The 14,875-nt window shown below is 37.8% G+C and overlaps 1 protein-coding gene across 5 annotated transcripts in view; it reads right to left on the bottom strand.

Annotated features, from left to right (window-relative positions):
• Positions 1-14,092, bottom strand: part of jar (Myosin heavy chain 95F jaguar) — a 67,028-nt gene extending 52,936 nt beyond the window's left edge. For 4 of the 5 annotated variants that reach the window (XM_022071967.2, XM_022071966.2, XM_022071964.2 and 1 more), the window contains exon 1: positions 13,944-14,080. The gene's annotated coding sequence lies outside the window, so the exon portion shown is untranslated. Of the gene's footprint in view, positions 1-13,943 lie in introns of all 5 variants that reach the window. The other variant, XR_015536773.1, reaches the window with a different exon arrangement.
• Positions 14,093-14,875: the final 783 nt, after the last annotated feature.

The raw sequence follows: 14,875 nt of genomic DNA on the forward strand, positions 1-14,875 counted from the left end.
CCAAGTGGTTTCTTTTTTTCTTTCTTTCTTTACAATCAAGATTTTAAATATCCCATGCCACATTTTATGATATTTCTTATTACTTCTACACTTTTAACGATAAGCACTTTGGATAACATTCGTAAAATACGATTTGAGCTTCACGTACATTAAAATTATTGACGTAAATACGTATATAAGGAAGGGTCATTCGGCGAAAAGGTGTAACGAAAAAGGGAAACGAAAAAGTGTAACAAGTGTACCTAGGGAACGTCGTGTTTACTCGGAATTGTTGTTACCTATGAAACGTTACCTTACCTTACATTACATTACTTTACATTACATTCATCTACCACAGATCCATCTTAAGCGTAACTAATTCAAGTTGAATAAGCAAAGCCTTAATCAAAATTATCTCAATTGTAAAGCATGTATAAAGGAAATATTTAGAATAAAGCCAATATATAAACTTCCTCTCCGTATAGACATATTTACGTCAAATTCTCCGGAACCGTGGTTCCACTGACAACTTTTTGTATTCGATTAACGCCGGTCAAATACGCAAAAAGAATCTAGTAGCCTCTGAGATGAAACATGTGGACGGACAAAATAAACCAAGATACGACCTCTTCATAACGCGTTAATTTTACGCACTCAATACAAAGAACGTGTCAAAACAGATTGCATTGGCTCAAGAATTGTCGAACGATCCTCTGTGAACTGGAGAGCAGTTCATTCTTTTCTTTAGTGAACCGAAAGAGGAGATTCTTTTTGTAAATATGTGAACTGACCTGAACTGGCTTTGGATAGGACCCAATGGCGTGGTCATATTGTCAGTGTTGAACTAAATGCCCCATTTAGTAATCATGTTTTTGGGCACCTGATTTCCGGGAGGACAGCAACTTACGATTCTTCCAGCTACCTCAACTACTGAAGGCGGTTTCTAAGGCATATTCATTTTCTAAAAGACTCCACACACGCTTCATGTTACAAAGATGCTTGCTTGGCTTGTAATTTCAAGCGAACTACACTGTATCAGCGATTTTGGATACGGAATATAATAGCCTGCTTTCAGAACCATGACAGGCAAATTTACAGTAGTCGTGAAGTCCCGTAAGACATGGTCTCATTGTCCTCAATACTACTTAGGAGTAAACAAATTCGACATGATTGCAATAAGAAAACGTAGCCTACACAATAAAACCCCCGAAGAACACAACTACAGTAAGTTTTATTTTACTTTCCTTGTTGTTTATTTAACAACGCTGTCAAAAACTCTGACTATAAAGCGTCAAATGATACAATGATTAATGAATAATGAACTGTAAATGATGTAGAAGAATTGAGATACTACCCCGGCATTTTCCCGGAGGTACTGAGGAAGAACACAAAACTTGGTAAGGATTGCCGGTCAGCGGGCAGAGATCTTACCTCGGTACCTGCCGTGTATGCTGGAGTACTCCGCTCAGCTGCGACGTTAGATGCTACAATAATATTTGTTGCCACAAAACTCCCGACAAAATCGATACAATAACGAATCGTGAAATGTACAAAATTCATTAATAATACTTCGCTGTTCGTATTACACGTGAGACATCAATGAGGAAGGCCCAGCCTTGCGTCCTTTAAACTTCTTAACTTTTCGGCGGGCATTTCATATGAAGTGAGCGTTCAGGTTCTCACGGAGGTAAGTACGAGTCTTCTGGGTTGTTGCGCCCTGTAGTGTGAAGTTTACCGACGTTTCAGAGGCATCAAGCACCAGACTACACGGCGCAACAACACAGAAGACAAGAAATTTTTATATGAATGGGTTGTCGGAGAAACAACAATTGCATTCAAACTTTTGGTAGAGAATTTACATGAAAAAACGCCACTCTGGAGATCAATATGCATTGTTTCTTGGCTAGGGACCCACTGGCCTTATTATTGCTGCAACAACTGAAAAAGTTAAGGAGCGTCTAATCAGCTGGGAGCATAGTCATAAATGGTGGTTACAGTTTAAGTCTACTTGGATGACATAAAAACTCGATTTCAGATTCTGATTAAATGCAACTTTGCACTCATGAGCCAACATTTCTAATTACGATCAATATTATCAGCCATATTAATATCGCTGTGTTTGGCCAAGATCTATTTCACGCTATCTCGCATGTTCTGGCACCATGATCCTCATCGATTGCCCTTTTTTAATTATCTATAAACAGGATGCAATGAAACTCTAATCAGTCAGCGATAAATCTGTCAAAAGATTACTATCTTCTGGGATGTTGCACAGTGTAGTCTGGTAGATACTAAACGACGTTTCACAGGCGCTTACTGCCTCTATCATTAGACACCTCTGAAACGTCGGTCACGGTGCAACATCCCAGAAGACAGTCTTGAGTACGAACCTGAAATTTCACCAGTCATAAAGTATTCGCTGAATAATTCAATTTATCAAATTGCATTTTCAATACCCCTAATACTGAAGAGAACTGGACGAAACACAGTCGATTCCTTAATTGATTAATAATGTGGCCTCTTGTCTTTGAAGGAAAATGGTTCTAATCTGCATGATATTAAATATCCTGAAGATGTGTCAACTCTAAAATTCTTTGGACTGATTTTGATTAAATTTAGTACGTGCACTATACTAAAGAATACCATCCCAACCTCGTAAAATATGCGAATTTTATTAAGACAATTTCTTTTATGTTATGAACCGACCCATTATCGTGTTGACTGCACCACTGAACACACTGCTAACCTGATCGGCGAGTATAACATCACATTAACAAGTGTTAATTTAAAAATATTGGCTTCAAACACGTGTACAAATGAAGATGGACCTTGGAACTATTTACATGTACCACTCGTTTGTTTAGAAAAAGAAAGTTTGTTAGCACCACTTTCTAACTGTCACCATTACATAGGACTGAATATAGAATTTTAAATGTCACTTGTAGTATAAAGTTAATCAGAATAATATTTACAAAATAAAATAAAGCGACATCATTAAAAAATCATACTTATATATGGAGTACCTAAAACGCTATCGCAAATATTAATTCTATACTAGAGCAAAGCGCTCATTTCGGAGCTCCTTTCTTCTATCAGTTTCAATTGATATTTAATACTTCGTTTTTCAGCGTGTTGTTTTTGACGTAAATACGTCTATACGGAAGAGTCATTCGGCAAAAAAGTTTAACGAAGAGGTGTAAGATCAGTATTAACAAATCGACAATGGTTACCTAGGGAACGTCATCTGTTTACTCGGCATACAATGAAAGGAAGGGAGTTAAAACACTTGACCCTTCGAGGGGGGGGGGGGGTTGGTCAAGTTTTTAAAACGCAACCAACCCCATTTTGGGGGGTTGGTTGCGTTTTAAAAACTTGAGTAAGAAACTAAACTAACCCCCCCTCGGGGGGGGGGGGTTAGTTTAGTGTCTTACGTATTTACGTCAGATTCTCCGGAACCGTCGTTCCACTGTAACTTTTTCTTCATTTGTTAAATAGTTCTGATGTTTTAGTTCTTTACGTCGCTGTTCAGAGGCCAACTGTTCTTGGTCAGTCAACTTTCTACGTCCAACTCCACCCTTGCAAATCTTCGTCTTAAAATCGATCATAAAGTCAGTTTTCGTAATCGTAGTATATCGAATGAGTAGTATTATTAGTATCAGTTTACCTTGTTGGAGTTGGTACTTCAAATAGTTGATGACGTCTTCTTTCACTTTTCAGATGTTTTATTCCAACTGTCAGTCAAATCTCCTTTTTCAATAATGCGACGTTCTGCATCTGGAGCAGCGATAATGCGACTGTCGTGGTATACCAACACAACAATGCCGAGTAAACAAATAACGTAACATTGTTTGATGACGTCATTTGTTGGCTACACATTTCTTTGACGATGGGGAATCACGTATTTTAGTATAAATATAAAAAAAGATTGAACATTTTAAGTACGAGGCTAATCTAAACAACATTTAAAAACGCACAATCACTACAGCAAACAAAACACAACCAGTCTCCATTGCAATGACCAAACGCTTTTTAAGAAATAATCGCTGTTTATTCTGAGAATCATAAGAAACACTAATACACTCTGAGGGCAAAATGCTTATTAACTGTTAAAAATATATACATTACCACTATGCTTTAAGTAGAAGTAGAAGTGACTAGACCAGAATGTAGCTCAGCTATAAACCCAAAAACATTGCACCTAAGTGTGGTTTGTGGAACATGTAATACACATTCATGTTCCTTTCAATGTGTGTCGAATGTGTGGTTAAACTGATACAGAGTCTAAGTATGTTGTTATCAATTGAATAAAAATTTACTTGGATATTATTCATCGTCTAGTAAATATAAAACGTAAAACGACGTTTCGGAGATGGGACTCTATCTCCGTCTTCAGGTTCCTACACAGTTGGGCCCACTAGATAGAGCTAATCCCTATCTCCGGAGATAGGGATTAGATCTATCTAGTGGGCCCAACTGTGTAGGAACCTGAAGACGGAGATAGAGTCCCATCTCCGAAACGTCGTTTTACGTTTTATATTTACTAGACGATGGATAATATCCAAGTAAATTTTTATTCAATTGACTCTTCACCATCGTCAAGAAGTTTTAGATGTTGTTATCGTTTTCACGATAGCATCTGAAGAACAATTACAATATGAACTATAAATGTTATCTTTCGTTCACTTAGCCATAGATACTAATAAATTTTATTTAATTATGAGGTGGTACAAAACAAGACGGTAACGTAACAAACTGCTCATAATAGTACGTGAATCTAAAAAAAAATAATTTAAAATTAGCATGAAATAAATCATATAACGAAGATCTTCAAATTTTTACTCATCAACCAACAACAGATTTATATCCTAAGATTTTTATCATTAATAAAATAACACCTAGGAAAATCGTGTATGGAAAATGACAAATGAATTAATTCAGAAACAAAATGTGTACTCGATTGGAGTATAATTTTCCCCACTCGATTCTTTTCGAAATACAATTATGATGTTTTAATTTGATGTACCGTAAAATATTTCGCTTGTTGAGTCCGGCCTGGACACTACAATACGCCTTCTACCGTCACCCTCAGCTGATCCATTTGTCCTACCTACTCCGAAATAAAGCCATGATAATTGTCAAAACTCACAGTCACGCCTAGCAGATCCATTTTCAATTCCTTAACCACACTCCAAGCAAAATTCGCTCCACATTAAACCTACAATTAACAAACTTCTACTGAGAAGTTACAAAATAACGACGTACCGACTTGTACTCTTTCAATCTGTTAACATGTCTTAACTAAAAGCAGCAAAGCGTAGCTAATATTCTCATACTTCAGAGTATCTTGTTGGTCGTAATAAAACATTTCATGGATCGTCGCGACAGAATGGTTATTACACCTGCTTCGTAGTTGGAAAATCCTGAGTTCAAGTCCCGGCCCGGAGGCCGGCTTAGTTAACTGAAGTTTTTTCCGTTGTTTTCCTCAGTTTCTGCAAGAATATTCCAGAAGAATTCCTTAAATTAGGTGACGACCAGTTTCAGTTCATTAATCAACGTATCATTCGACACTAGATAGCCTGAGCTACTTACAGCGTCGTTAAATAACAACAAATAAGTAATATAATTCTATCGACACGCGTGTAACGAGTACATAATTTTTTTATTCTCGTAGGAAACGAAAAATTTTAACTACGGTTTCACTAGTTTTCAGTGCCAGGAATAAATATTAATAAAATAATGTAATCCAACTCTGGGTTCTTGTCCAACTACACAGCTGTCAGCGTAAACAGGAGAACTGTTAGATGCGTTCAATACATTCCTTTCATAAACAGTCTTCATAATATCAGCTTTATCGTCTGGGCTTCCAAATGAAGTTTACCTGCTTTTACCAAGCACCCCTCCACAAGACCAACAACATGTTTCACAATCATGCTACATATCTATCCAATCTAAATCTCGATTACTTGATTCCACAAAAGACAACAGGGAACAACTATTGTTTTATTGTTTTTGTTGTTGGTTTTTTTACTTTTCGAATTTTTGTTGTTGTGTTTTTGGAAACTGCTTGTAATTGGCTTTATAGTGTCTTTGTCAGGCACTTTAATACATTAATTAAATTATCAAAACCCTCTGACAACTGTAGATGACAGACGTAAACAGGTAGACTGAAAAAACTATTTCTAAAGGTGAAAGGTTATTATGTCTCAGTATGGGATTCGAATGGCGCAGATCCTGATTCAACATGTCACCATTGCAATCTTTAAGAAGGAATTGTTTTTCTTGAGGAACCATTTCAGTCCCTAAGTGTTAAACTAATCCTGGGGTCTCGGGTTCGATTCCCGGTGATGCCCGAATTTATAACTTGTGTTGGGAAAGGCCGTGGTCTAAACAACACGGAGTTTTCCTCCGTGGCATCCCAACAATTACTCCATTTACACACAGAAGAAGGCAATGGCAAACCACTTCTGGATCATCTGCCAAGAATGTATATGAACAGGTCCCAGTCCGAGAAGAGAAAAGGATGGAAGGATCCTGTTCATATGGACCTGTCGTCAGACAGAACACTAAATAAATAAATGATGGATACAGTGGTCTAGCGGTTAGAACGCTGGCCTTGTAATCCTGGGGTCTCGGGTTCGATTCCCGGCGGTGCCCGAATTTATAACTTGTGGTGGGCAAGGCCGTGGTCTAGACAACACGGAGTTTTCCTCCGGGGGCTTCCCCGGTTTCTCCGTGGCATCCCAACAATTACTCCATTCACACACAGAAGAAGGCAATGGCAAACCACTTCTGGATCATCTGCCAAGAACGTATATGAACAGGTCCCAGTCCGAGAAAAGGATGGAAGGATCCAGTTCATATGGACCTGTCGTCAGACAGAACACTAAATAAAATAAAAGTATTAAACCCTGGGACTATGAGCATATTCTGTTCTCACATTAACTTTTATATGAAGTGGGAGGGGTCAATGAACCCTTTAATATTCACCTTGACATTTAACCGTGATTGATTAACGACAGTTGAGTATCAAGAGATTCCAATCAATACCGGCTCGCTACGTACAATTTCTTTTGCGTCAAAGTCTCGCTCAATGCACATAATAGGCTACTTAGTGAAGCCTACATTGCTCACTAATTTCCATTTTGTTCAACAGAGGTAAGTAAAAATTAATTTATCTGGACGTCAAACACAGAGAGCCAGAGAGAATCGAAGAAAAGTTAAAAGTACATTTTTTAAAAAATTTCATGACAATTACAAGCAAACTTATCATAAATACTTATTGAAATGCAATTTAATAGCACAAAATCATGCTTTAGAAGTACAGAAATCCATTCTATCCATGATGTATGAGAATCTAATAGTTGCTCAGGTTCATTACATGCTCAGAAGATTCCACCACCATTCCCTATCCTACTCCATCCAGTTTTCCTTAAGATTAATTTTAATATTATCCTCTCATCCATCTACAAATGTCTTCGGAGTGGTCTATTTCTTTCGAGTTTGACAACCGCTGTGAATAAATTTGTTATATATATATACCATGCGTACTACAAGTCTCGCTTATCTCATCATTTGATCTTTGGATGTCATAATATCTGGTGTAGAATTTAAATTATAAAACTCCACTTTTCCACTTTTCTCCGTTCACTTATCATTTCATCTCTTTTGGGCTCAAAATTCTACTCTGCATCGATCTCACAAACCCTCAGTTTATGATCTCCTAAAGTAAAAGACCAAATGTCACACACATACAAAACAACACGTAATATACTTAGGAGCTGTTTAGTTAGTTAAGGTTCGTTTATCGACGGTCAGATTATACAGAATTTAAGACGTCAATGGATATTATATTTCAAGGGATATAAAAGGAAGCTGTCATTGCCTAACTTAAAACACTATCCAAGTACTCTTAGAGGAACTGAAGAAGAACACGAAGAGACTCGATCACGGCAACATGTCTCCGGGCCTAGATTTTAGCCCTGGACCTAATGAATACGAAGAAGGGTTAGGAAATTATGTAGTTCTGTACTTTACGGTACATTTTAGACGACAACAGGAACGGCTACATGACGAGAATGCATTTACATCCGCGATCATATCTTGGAACTTACGAGGTGCGATCGGAAAGTTTCAAGACTGCGCGTATAAAAACCCGTACACTTATCTCAGGTATTAAATTCATCCATCACCCTCGAAGTAGTTCCCCTGGGAGTGAACACAACGATCCCAGCGCCGCTGCCAAGCCTGGAAGCATCCCTGGAAATCTTTCTTTGTCAGCCTGTCAAGCACCATCTGCGATTCTGCCTGAATCCTTTCTATCGTCTCAAATCTTCTTCCCTTTAGCTGAATTTTCATCTTTGGGAAGAGGAAGAAGTCACACGGAGCTTAGAAAGGAAGTTGGGGTCGGTTCTTGCAAGATCTTTGAGCTGTTGACAAACGAGAAGTCGATTCTGCTTCTGGTCCTCAGACAGGAGCCTTGGCGTCGCATGTGGAGTTCTTCCTTTAGAATCAGCTGACAGGTCCCATAGCCTATCCCAACAATGTCGCACAAGTCGTTGATGGTACGACGTCGATCTTCGTGAGTGGCCTGCCGAATCTTCGTAACATTTTCGGGCGTTGTGCTCGAAGATGGTCGTCCAGAACGCTCGTCATCATCGACAGAGTTTCGGCCATTTTTAAAACGTGAATGCCACACAAAAGTTTGTTCACGACCCATTGCGGACTCCCCAAATGCTTGCTTTAGCATTTCATAGGTTTCCGTAGCCGTTTTGGCGAGTCTTTGGCAAAATTTGATGCACACGCCATTCCGAAATCGCAGGAGGGTCGGTGTAATGCACTACGAAAACGCCCGTAACTAAGAAACAAATGCTAATTCTATGATGCCGGCTGGCACACTGATTCACTATGAATGTAGGCCGCACCCCCTAGCGGCAGAAGCTCGTACTACATCCGGTTCGCCCTCTATTGACATAGTCCTGAAACTTTCCGATCGCACCTCGTACAGCTGAACCTGTAACTAACTATTTACAGACCAGAAAAAGGTGTAACAAAAACACAGTTCTTTATAACACCAGGTACAGTTCTTTGAGTTAGTCAACCGTAACCTACTCAGGTACGTTAAGAGAAATTGCAGCCCAACGCCGAGAACTGAACGCACATTACACAGATGCTCGATAATTTGCGCAACACAATCACTGTCTTCTATCTGTTAAAGAGGTTTCTAAATTCCAATCCTAGAGCCAACGAAGAAAACTATTGATGTCAAGTTTGCTAAGACAATGGATACTGGCCCATAGCATATCCAAAATAATTTGTCGTTTTATTTTGTAATAAACAGGCCTCTATAATGTGTCGAAAAGGTAAAATGAAGTTGGTTCAACTTTATGAAATATATAATTTATAATGCAGATGACTTAACCCTTTAAGCCGAATTGCAACTGTATGTAATATCTGTTTTAACAATAATTCACGCCGAATTTTGTATTTATCGGTTTCGAATTATTCTCAGTGTAAACAAGGATTATTTCTTTAAACAGTGTAAACCAGCTAATTTTTTTAATGGTAAAGTTTTGTGTTTTCTTCGCGGTACGGAGAAAAATTTTGCATATTATTTTGACGAGTTTCGGGTTAAAAATAAATAAAATAAAATTAATAACAAAACAGTTTTCTATGAACGTTTCTAACACTAAAACGAAAATGGGAAATAAGATGCTGTGAAATTTTTAAACCAGGTAAAATTTAACCGATTAAACCTCTTAATTTCGCTTAAAGAATTTGGTGTACATTTTGGACACACATTTATCGTTCAGATGGAATTAAGTTCTAAAAAAAAAGCTGCATCTGACCCGTTCTGTATCAAGAATGAAACGTACCGCAGGCGTTGGTGCATAAAATGACGAAATCAGAAAGCGTTAAACATTACTTTGAAACTGACTTACATCAATGGACAGCATTCGATAAAATGTCTCACAATTACGTACTAATTTATAATCACTCATAAATCTGTACAGGTAAAGGTACATTATCCCTGATGCTTAACTAAACACCGTGCCTTGCAGACGTATGGGGAAGTGGAGGTCAGTTCCACGCACTGTCAACCTCGGCACTAAGTGGTGACTGGTCAGCTGTACACACCCCTCCCCCCGCAAAAAAATCCTGAACACCAAACAAAATTTGACGTCGGAAATAAGTAACCGAGTTACTGAAATAATTCAAAATCAAACAGGTAGACTATACCCCCCCCCCCCCAAATATCTTAAATGCGTTATTTGTTGACGTAAGTAACTTTTCGATATTTATGTTAGTTCTCGGTAAGAAAAATTCATATTGCGGCCTTCTGTGTTGTGACATCGTGTAGTCTTGTAGATTGTCCTCCGAAAATATTGGTAACAAACACGATGTCACAAAACAAGTTTGATTAGAGACCTGGATAAGACGGATCCAGACCGTTGTCTATATAGAATATATACAGGCATACCTCGTTTTATTGCGTTTTTCTTCAAAATTGAAGGTTTGTGGCAACCCTGCGTCGAGCAAGTCTATCGGCGACATTTTTCCAAAACCATGTCCTCATTTCGTGTCTCTGTGTCACATTTTGGTAATTCTCGCATTGTTTTTTAGACATAATGCTATTGCACACTTAATAGACCACAGTATAGTGTAAAAATAACTTTTATATGCACTGGGAAACCAAAACATTCGTGTGACTCGTTTTATTGCGGTGGTCTGGAACCGAACCCGCAATATCTCCGAGGTATTCCTGTGATTTGGAGACTTTTAAAGGATCCTTCGGACCGCCGATCGGCCAGTCTCGATCAAGATCCTACCCACACAACTAAGAAACCGCCCCAATGCTGAAGATCGCTTGGACCCTGGACTGTCTTGCCTTGGTTTAGTTTAATTGTGTGCTGCTTGGGATCTGGAGAGGTTCAGGTCTGTCAAGTTTAAATGTACGTAAGAGACGTATAATTTACGTGGGGCATTGAGTGACAGTTGTTACTACGTCTGATTCACCGAGTTTCAATACAAGGACTTTTTTTTACTTTTTAAGTTTCTCGTGTCTTTACCTTCGATATAAATTTAATGCAGTTAAATTATTAAAACTTTTTGTTTCTTTGTAATAAGTTTCATCATTTACACCCACTGGCATATGAGCCATCAATTTAAAACTGTAATTCAATACATGACTTTTACACTTTGTAGTCTCGATTATTTTATCAGGTTATCTCAACTCTCGGGATTACTTATCCCTGTATGATTTTATCAGAAACTCCATTGTGGGCTGGAGCGAGAGATAATGAGTCACAAAGATAAAATATGCTTATTAACATCCATGACGTAGGAGGAATTCGAACCCCTAACCCAGCAGTCACTAATTATTTGTTCATAAGGAAACTAAATCCAGCATTTAATTGTTTAAGTTTCGAAAAGCTAAAAATGCTATTTCTTTCCTTCGGAATAATTCTGAGAGGTTTCATTATAGTGAAGGGATTCATATAAGATTAATTAAGTTTAACAGATTTTGTGTTGAGTTGTATTTGGTATATTTAACGAATCTGTCAGCAGCTCAGACTACATAGCATGATAAGATTATTAATTAATATATGGTAATTTGGGTTCGATTCCCGGCGGTGCCCGAATTTATAACTTGTGTTGGGCAAGGCCGTGGTCTAGGCAACACGGAGTTTTCCTCCGTGGCATCCCAACAATTACTCCATTCACACACAGAAGAAGGCAATGGCAAACCACTTCTGGATCATCTGCCAAGAACGTATATGAACAGGTCCCAGTCCGAGAAAAGGATGGAAGGATCCTGTTCATATGGACATGTCGTCAGACAGAACACTAAATAAAATAAATAAAAAAAATTGGAAAGAAGAGGTCGTAGCCTATTTTAAGATACCATACTGGTATTTCATTAAAGATAATCGGTCTCGGCCAATATTTGAATGCCAGAACCTCCTGAATACGAAGCAAGAGTGCGACGTTAGATACAATTTGTATCAATACTTAGAGATTAATTTAGACAAGCAATTTGTCTTTACAAACCTTACGTAAACTGCGAACATGCAAACATGGTATAACCCGCAAAACTACTGTCACACAGGGCAGTTGTAAAAGTGGCATCCATATCGCTGGCATGCGTTTCAAGGTTGCGTTCGAAACAAAACACATTTCAAGTTCCAGTAGACAAATACGATATCGATAATATGTAACAGTTTCACATGTCCAACAGACATTAACGTCGCCCATTTTAGCTCATGACACATTTGGCTACCTGTTAATGGCTTCTGGATTTCTGCAACGAGGCTTAAAGCAATAATTCTGACCCATTATACACCGCATAACACGGCCTACATGCGCTATTGTTATTTGTAAAACTTGGACATACCACATCACTAAATTAACTATGTCAGCAAATGAGGAATTAGATAGAACAGGTCTGCTAAATTTCTGTGAATTATCTACAGCTTATGTTCGTAATAACACGCGAAAGTGCAATATGTTAAATTTTTGTTCCTTTTGTCATAAGTTACACAGGCTCAAAGCCCAAATTCTCTTTAAATGTAGGCCCTGTCTGCGTAGACAAACTTCCGTCTTCATTTTCTACGTAAAATACATTACTTGTAGCGTCTGCTTTTCCTTAATACAATTAAAGTCGACTGATGATAAAATCGAGTATTATTCTTTATAAAAACAAGTTTTGAGGCTATTAATGTAACAGATATGAACATTTTAATAACTAAAATATTTAAGTGATCTTTGTTACGTTTAACAAACATCATAACCTTCCATTATAACTGAATTTAACAAGCAAAACATTTTTAGATCTCGTCACGCGGAGAAGAATTGAACTACATTCAGGCACAGTAACACGGTATGATCATTATCTGTACGTAAATAAAATACGTTCTAGAAACTATAAAAATGGACTAACTCATAAAACGCAATGTTTAGTAAATGTATCTACTGCCACTCAAACTGGAGTCGAATCTTGGGATATCAAGAAATTTATTACACTCGGTGAGCGGATGGACATAGCAGGAGGCCAATTCACTTAATTTGTTTTCCTATAAGAAACGCGTATCATTTCTACACCCCTGATATTTCTGGTGGTTGAAACCATCGTCTCTTGTAAACACGCCTCTCAGCTATCAGGTGACTGGGACAACAGAACGAGTACAATTGCAAAATAAATTTCCACCTGGGGAGATGATGAATCAAATCTGATGTATAAATCATTCTACCCCATGAAGATGACTGTTTTCTGGTAGTCTGGTAGAAGTTTACCGACATTTCATTTGTGCTGGATGCATCTCCATCGCCATGATGATGGAGTCAGTAAGCTGTTACGAAATGTCGGTGAACTTCTACCAAATTACACGATACTATATCCCAGAATACAAGTAATCTTATATTTGCCGGCATTAAAATCTCAAGTCACCCTTAACTGTATTTGCATTTCAATTATTGTACATCGAACAGAACCATGTTCACACACCCAATCCCAGTGTGATGAACTACTTTTGATAATACACCAATCACTGCGAAGGGGATTTATTCAACTGATTCAAGTACCTACGTAATAAAATAAGATTTCCCGCGTTAAAATCGCAAAAGCAGCTAGCTGTTTCTGCAAATGAAATAGATATATAACTTGCTCGTTTCTTGCAACCACAATGACGAATCAAAATCCCTGTATGCTTCAATTACTCATCAACTTAAATACGAACACACAAACAGATGTTAGCAACGTAAAAACCAAGCGATAGTAACTTCCTCATAAAAGTACTACTTTGTAGTGACGAAGCAGACAATTTTGTTAACCTCTAAACCGAACGTTTAACTTGTTCATGAAACGTACCACCTACCTCAGTCCAATGGGATATGAACACTTTTCGTTGTGTTAAGAAGCAAAACACTTGACTAACACACTTCACAAGACACTTCTCACTGTTTCTTACCTGGTCCTGCTTCAGCTCGGACAGACAACCCTCTACTCCAGTCACTGTCCTTCCTACCGCGACTCGGCAGCACAACTGATGGATCCGACGAACATTTGTTCGGCTGGGTTTGCGGAAAGTCGTCCTGTTCCGTGCCACGTACTGGCGCATCAAGGCTGTCCAGAACACTTTCTTGCAGCTCGCGACACAACGCGCGCACAAAAAATTGTAACTTCTATTCTGTTTGTGTTATGCGCTCGAAACGAAGATCCAGATCACTTCGTGTTCTGATTTTTCCTTAAATAAACGTAGGCAAGTTGATTTTCTTTTCTTCAGTTAAGACACAGAACTTTTAAAAAGTTACTTGTTTTAGGAACTGAAACATGTCGTGAAACATGAAAAATGATGGTCTAATGTAAATCGAATATTTCGATAAAGAACATCATTTAATATTTTAAATATTTTAAATGTTAATTATTGTAATATTTAATAAGAATTTATTGTGATTAGACGGACAAGAAATTTAATATATACTTATTATATCACAATATGACAAAACTTTACCATCTTAAGTTACTTGTTGTTGGAATTCCAATTAACTACAGTTACTGCGCCTGGATTTTATATATAATTTACAAGATTAAAAAAATACAATTGCTGATAACATTTTCGTTTTCAGTCTAAGATATTTTTGCTGTTATTGTTGTTGATGGTAGTGACGTCATTGGCGTTCTTTGTCAGAAAATTAATGAGTATAATTTTTGCCAAAATTCACGATGAGCCCCAAATATTACATCTCTAACTCTGTTTCTATGGTACTAGTTTACTGTTAATCGACTTCTAATAGGGTCGACCTTGGTCCTTGGGGTATTTTTTCCACGAAAAAGAAGGTTGCCAACCGATGAACAACATCCAGTAAGGTATACTAGATATTTCGTGCAAAATTGCTTTCA

This window comes from Zootermopsis nevadensis, unplaced genomic scaffold (assembly GCF_977971745.1).
Source record: "Zootermopsis nevadensis isolate Lab colony 2312 unplaced genomic scaffold, Znev_1.0 Znev_ptg000024l, whole genome shotgun sequence".
Classification (NCBI taxonomy): domain Eukaryota; kingdom Metazoa; phylum Arthropoda; class Insecta; order Blattodea; family Termopsidae; genus Zootermopsis; species Zootermopsis nevadensis.